The sequence below is a fragment of the Nomascus leucogenys genome, chromosome 12 (genome assembly GCF_006542625.1).
Source record: "Nomascus leucogenys isolate Asia chromosome 12, Asia_NLE_v1, whole genome shotgun sequence".
NCBI lineage: Eukaryota > Metazoa > Chordata > Mammalia > Primates > Hylobatidae > Nomascus > Nomascus leucogenys.
In genome coordinates this window covers 69,687,442-69,693,447 of record NC_044392.1, presented here as the reverse complement: position 1 = coordinate 69,693,447, position 6,006 = coordinate 69,687,442, and positions in this window count along the sequence as shown.

The following is a 6,006-nucleotide window of genomic DNA, read 5'->3' as shown; positions in this document are numbered from 1 at the left end:
GCTTAATACTCATTGAAAGCCTTCGGAGATATTAACTGTTCTCCATATAGATATAGATGGAGATAGATAGAGATAGAGATAGAGATAGAGATAGAGATAGAGATAGAGATAGAGATGAATGGGAAGATTTTATATTTTCATTTCTCAACTCTTGCAGATTGATAATGGCTTAAGAATACTTTGCAATTTAAAACTTCTAATGGTCTCCTTGCTTTTGCCCTTGCCTCCCTATTGGCAGCTAGAGTGATCCAAAGAAGCAAAAGTAAAGGCATGATACCCCCTGCTCAAAATATACAGGTCCCTTCATACATTCAGGGCAAAATCCAAAGGTGTCACACTGGCCTGCAAAGCCCGAAATCATTCAGCTCCTATTTCCTCTCTGACCAAGGTACCTGCTTCTCCACCCACTCTGCTCTTTCGTAGTAGGCACATAACTGCCTCATGTTCATTTTTCTTTCTGTTCCTACTGCTTGGCCAGCTTTTTCCTAAGGACAAAATATGATTCACTGATTACTTTCTTCAGGTCTTTAAACAAAAATCATTTCAAAGGAGGCTTTCTGTAGCCATTCTACTTTACTATTTAAAATTACAGCTGCTCACTCCCCAGTGCCCTATGCTTCTCTACTTTCTTCACTGCTTTATTTTCCTGCATAGATGTATCACCATAGACCTCGTATTTTATTTCTTTGTCTCTGTGTGTATATGCACGTGTGTGTGTGTGTGTGTGTGTGTGTGTCTCTATATTCTCCAGTTAGAGCTTAGAATTCAGGAAAACAAGATCTTTTGTTTTGTTCTCTGAAGCATACAATCCCTATATAGTGCCTGGCACATTCTAAGTGTTCAATATAAATATTTTGCATGAATATTTGATGAATCAATAAATGAATGATTCCAAAAATAAACTAATTGAATCATTAGCTAATGAAGTTTTACTTTAAGCAAATTATATCCTTATGATCTATATTTTGAGAGTTTGGCAAAAAAAATACTATGTATCTTCTATTTCTATAAGTCATTTCTTTTTCTGTTCTTTGCATTGTAATAAAATGTCTATGACAGTCATCTACGGAGAAAGAAATCTGAAAAAGAACTAACATCATAGGTTTGTAATATTCATGGTTTTCTTTATTTTTTCATTTATTTATTTGAGGTGGAGTCTCACTCTGTTCCCCTGGCTGGAGTGCAATGGGGCGATCTCAGCTCATGGCAACCTCCACCTCCCGACTTCAAGCGATTATCCTGCCTCAGCCTCCCAAGTAGCTGGGATTACAGGTGCACACCACCACACCTGGCTAATTTTTGTATTTTTAGTAGAGATGGGGTTTCACCATGGTGACCAGGCTGATCTCAAACTCCTGACCTGAAATGATCCTCCCACTTCTGACTCCCAAAGTGCTGGGATTACAAGCATAAGCCACCTCACCTGGACCATTTTCTTTCTATCTTTGCAAAATATGTCCATGTAAATGTGCAAGAATAGAATATACTATTTTTTTATTTTTATTTATTTATTTATTTTGAGATGGAGTCTCGCTCTGTTGCCCAGGCTGGAGTGCAGTGGCGCGATCTCGGCTCACTGCAAGCTCCGCCTCCCGGGGGTTCACGCCATTCTCCTGCCTCAGCCTCCCGTGTAGCTGGGACTACAGGCACCCGCCACCACACCCGGCTAATTTTTTGTATTGTTAGTAGAGTTGGGGTTTCACCTTGTTAGCCAGGATGGTCTCGATCTCCTGACCTCGTGATCTGCCTGCCTGGGCCTCCCAAAGTGCTGGTATTACCAGCGTGAGCCACTGCGCCCAGCCGGCATTTTCTAAATAATTTTATCCGTAATAGTAGCTACTGTTTATTTCTCTGTTTATGATCTGGAGTGTGATTTCTGTTTTCTATAATTTTGTTAAATTGATTTGATTGAGCAAACACATGAAGGGTGGGGAATGTGACTTAAGAAAAAATAAACAGTAGATTCAGCTTGATTGAATGGTAATGCTCTTTTTCCAGTAGTTTCTAAAGGTGAAGAGACTAGCTGATTATGAAAACTGACTACCTTCTAAAATGGGAAAACATTTGGATTATCTGGTGTTTAGCTTAAAAATATTTTTCCATTATTTCTTAAAACTGCATGTGAATCCACAACTGTCTCAAAATAAAATATTTTAAGGATTAATTTTACTTTATTTTTATTCATTCATTTAAAAATCATCATTTTTTTTCCTAGCAACTACTATGTTGCCCACATATGGCTCAAGTATCTAATGAGCATATGGTGTTTGAACTGTGGTTAAAATTGTGGGAAAAAAGCAAAATGTCATTTTTCAAGTATCTTACATACTAGGAGACAGAAAACAAATCAATAAAGAGGTGTTGATAACAACTCTAGAAGAAAATAAAGTGAGATAAAGGGTCAGATATTGCCAGATGGTGCCATTTTTGATAAGATGATGATGATGCTGGAAATTATCTCTGAGGAGAAATATTTTAGGAAAGGGAGTGACCATTTCAAATATTCAAGGGAGAGTATTTCAGGAAGAAACTGGCAAAAGTGATCCCTGGAAGCTTCATATAGGTGTCTAAAGTCTGGGGCTGAAGATAAAGTTTTTATTGACAAAATGTACAAATTTGTTCCATTCTTCTATTGCATCTGTGGTTTTGGGACATCCAAATGATGGGTCAATCTAAAAAATTACAAAAATATGCACAGAAAAAGAAGAAATATTTACTGTTTCATAATATGGAATTCATTATACACAATCACAGGGTGATGGGTGCTGACCAATAAAATAGCAAATGGGTGATTTATACATATTATCACAAATTCCTCACAGTTGCCTTCTTCCTTCTTTGTAACATGTAAGTATATTTTTGTCTTCATAATTATTAGGATAAATTTTAACAAACGGTTTATGTCATAATCGTTTGCCAAAAGCATTTTAGTAGTTGCACAAGAAGAATAGAGACTATCAGTGCAAATCCAAAGAAACCTGGGTACCTCAACTTCACTCTCCACCCACTCCTCTCCCTTTCACTGTCCAGTTCATCATTTTCCTTTTCTTCGCTTTCATATTCTATTTCTTCATTCTTCCTTTTTATTGACATTTATAATTAACATGTACACACACACACTTATATAAATACTGTTCAATAAATTTCATAATGCATTTCAACTTAGTTTGGACATTTCAAGTGCAAGAATTACATATTTTCATTTTTGTATGCTTAACAATATACAATACTCAATACACACAAGCATATTAAATGTTCCTTACATGAAATAGTGCTGTTAGGTAGAGCATAATAAAGGCATAGAGTCGGGAATATACAAAGTAACTCCCCAAAATTGAGTTGTTTTTCTATGTAGGCTAATGGTTAAAACATGTGAAAGGAAAAATAAGACTCATTGTCATTTTTTACTCTCTTGTCTTTGGGCCAGTTATGGATTGAAGGGCATATTATTCCCTTTAGTTCTTATACCAACCATGGGATGTTGATAGTATCATCATTCCCATTTTACATAGAAGAAAACTTTGGCATAGTAAGTTTATACCACTTACTTCATTTGTTTAATAATAGAGGTTAGATCATAAATTATCAGTATTTTCTAACCTGCTACAAAATAGTGTGGAAGATTTCACTTGCAAGTGACAAAAATCCCTATTCTAACCCATTTGAAACATCTGAAAAGCAGAATTGGTTTCACATAGAGTTGGATTCAGTTAGTCAAAAAAAAAATTGCACGGCAATATCTCTCTCTGTCTTGATGCTAATTTCCTTCGTGTTCCATTCTCACGCAGGTTCTTTCTTTATATTGTATATTTAGCTTCCAGCAGCTTCAGCCTACATTCTAATCCGTTAGCAGATGCAGTTATAAAAGGGGCATGATATTTTCCAAGGATTGCCATGCCTTTTCAGAAGTCTTTTTAGTCTTTTTAGCTCTGGATGGTGTAATTACAGCCAATTGTGCATGTCTGAACTGTAGCCCCTTATATAAAAGGCTCAGGTTGGTCAACTTTCAGTACTTTTAAGTACTTTTGAGACTGTCTTCAAAATACATTCTGAATTTGATTACTTCCATTTATTTATTTTTTGCCACCTACCCACACCATCGATTGGTAGCACTACCATAATATTTAACTGATTTTCTTGCTTCCAGTTTGATACCTTTAAGCTCTATTTTCCACAAAGCATTGCAGATTGATTTTTTTAAGTTTAATCACAGTAGTCCTAGTTCTAAATGCATTTATAACTTCCCACTGATTTTAGTATAAAATTAAACCTCTTATCATGGCCTAAAAAGTTTTACATAATCTATCACTGCATAACTGTGGGACCTATTCTCTTACATTCTTCCTTTTATTCACTGGTCTTTTTTTGCTTTTTTTCTCTTTCACACAATTGTACATCAGTGGATATTCCAGCATTCACTGAATATTCCCTTACCATGCTTATTTATTTTTTAAAAGTTTTATCAGTGTCTCATTTTCTCATCTGTACATTGAACACATTGCACCTATGATAAAATGGTGATTAAATGTACTAATAACCAAAATGTGCTTATGAACTTTCTCACTACGTGAAAATGTGCATTATCATTGTCATCATCACCATCACTCCTACTGTTAACAGAAAGCGTTTCCAATCCAGACCTCAAGAGAGGGCTCTTTGATCTCATGCAAGAAAGAATTCAGGATGTGTCTGCAGTGCAAAGAAAAAGCAAGTTTATTAAGAAAGTAAAGTAGTAAAAGGGCAGCTACCCATAGACAGAGTAGGAGGTTCCTGAAAGTAAGAGGAGGAACACATTCACCCTAGGTACAATGTTTGTATATATGGGAGATGTGTTCTCCTTCAGGGTTCTGTGATAAAGAATTAATTTTCTTAATTACTATGTTTTACAAGAATCAATATTATTATCTTTAAAGCAAAATTAGGAATGACTTTGTTCTCTAGATATCAGGATATCTGAACACTCTCAGTCTGGGTCTTAGTAAACATTATTGATTTGTTCCCTTAACCATAAACATCTAGAAGCTAGGAATGCCTAATTTTCTGGAAATTCAGCCCAGCAAGTTTCAGCCTCATTTTCCTAGTCTTCACTCAAAATGGAGTCGCTCTGGTTAGAATGCCTCTGACACTACAAGAAGAGTATTTTACTTATTTATATGTATTCTTGCATATTGTCTTCCTCCTTAGTTGCATTAACTTCTGTGGATGCAAAGGCTTTGTAATTTACCCTTTATCACCAGAGACAAACATAACACCAGGCATCTAGTAAGAGGTCGATACATATTCATTTAATGAATAATTTGCATAATAAATGTAATCATAACTCATACTGTCCCTCTATATTTGTGCTTTTCATTTTCAAGGGGCACAGGTATTCTCATGTCCCTTTGTTCAGGTGGTGGTGTTTATTTTTCGAGAACACAGAGAAGTCAGGGAAGGAGAAAATAAACACTCTATAAAAAGGGCAAGATATCAAAGAGCACTGGAAAATCATTTAACACCATTCAGAACATAAAAGTAGCTCTAGTGACCCATAAGCAACTCTAATGACCCAGACAATAGATACGGTATACTACTAATTTTGCTATTGCCTTTGAATCAGATGTCTATTACATTTTGATCTAGTAACCCACACTAATGACTCTTTCTTTCCTTGTCTGTGGCTGTTTCTACTTTTAACACTTCTTGTCTACTCCTTCCAATGCATTATCTATTTATTTACACATATATTTAAATTCACCAAAGAAAGATGGATCAATCAATTGCATAATGATCATCTGTGGCAAATGATGCCATTTTTGCTCTTCTACTTGATAGCTAATATGGTTTGGCTGTGTTCCCACCCAAATCTCATCTTGAATTTCCATGTGTTGTAGGAGTGACCCAGTGGGAGGTAACTGAATCATGATGACAGGTATTTCCCATGCTGTTCTTGTGATAGTAAATAAGACTCATGGGATCTGATGGTTTTAAAAACAAGTTTCCCTGCACAAGCCCTTGTTTTGCCTG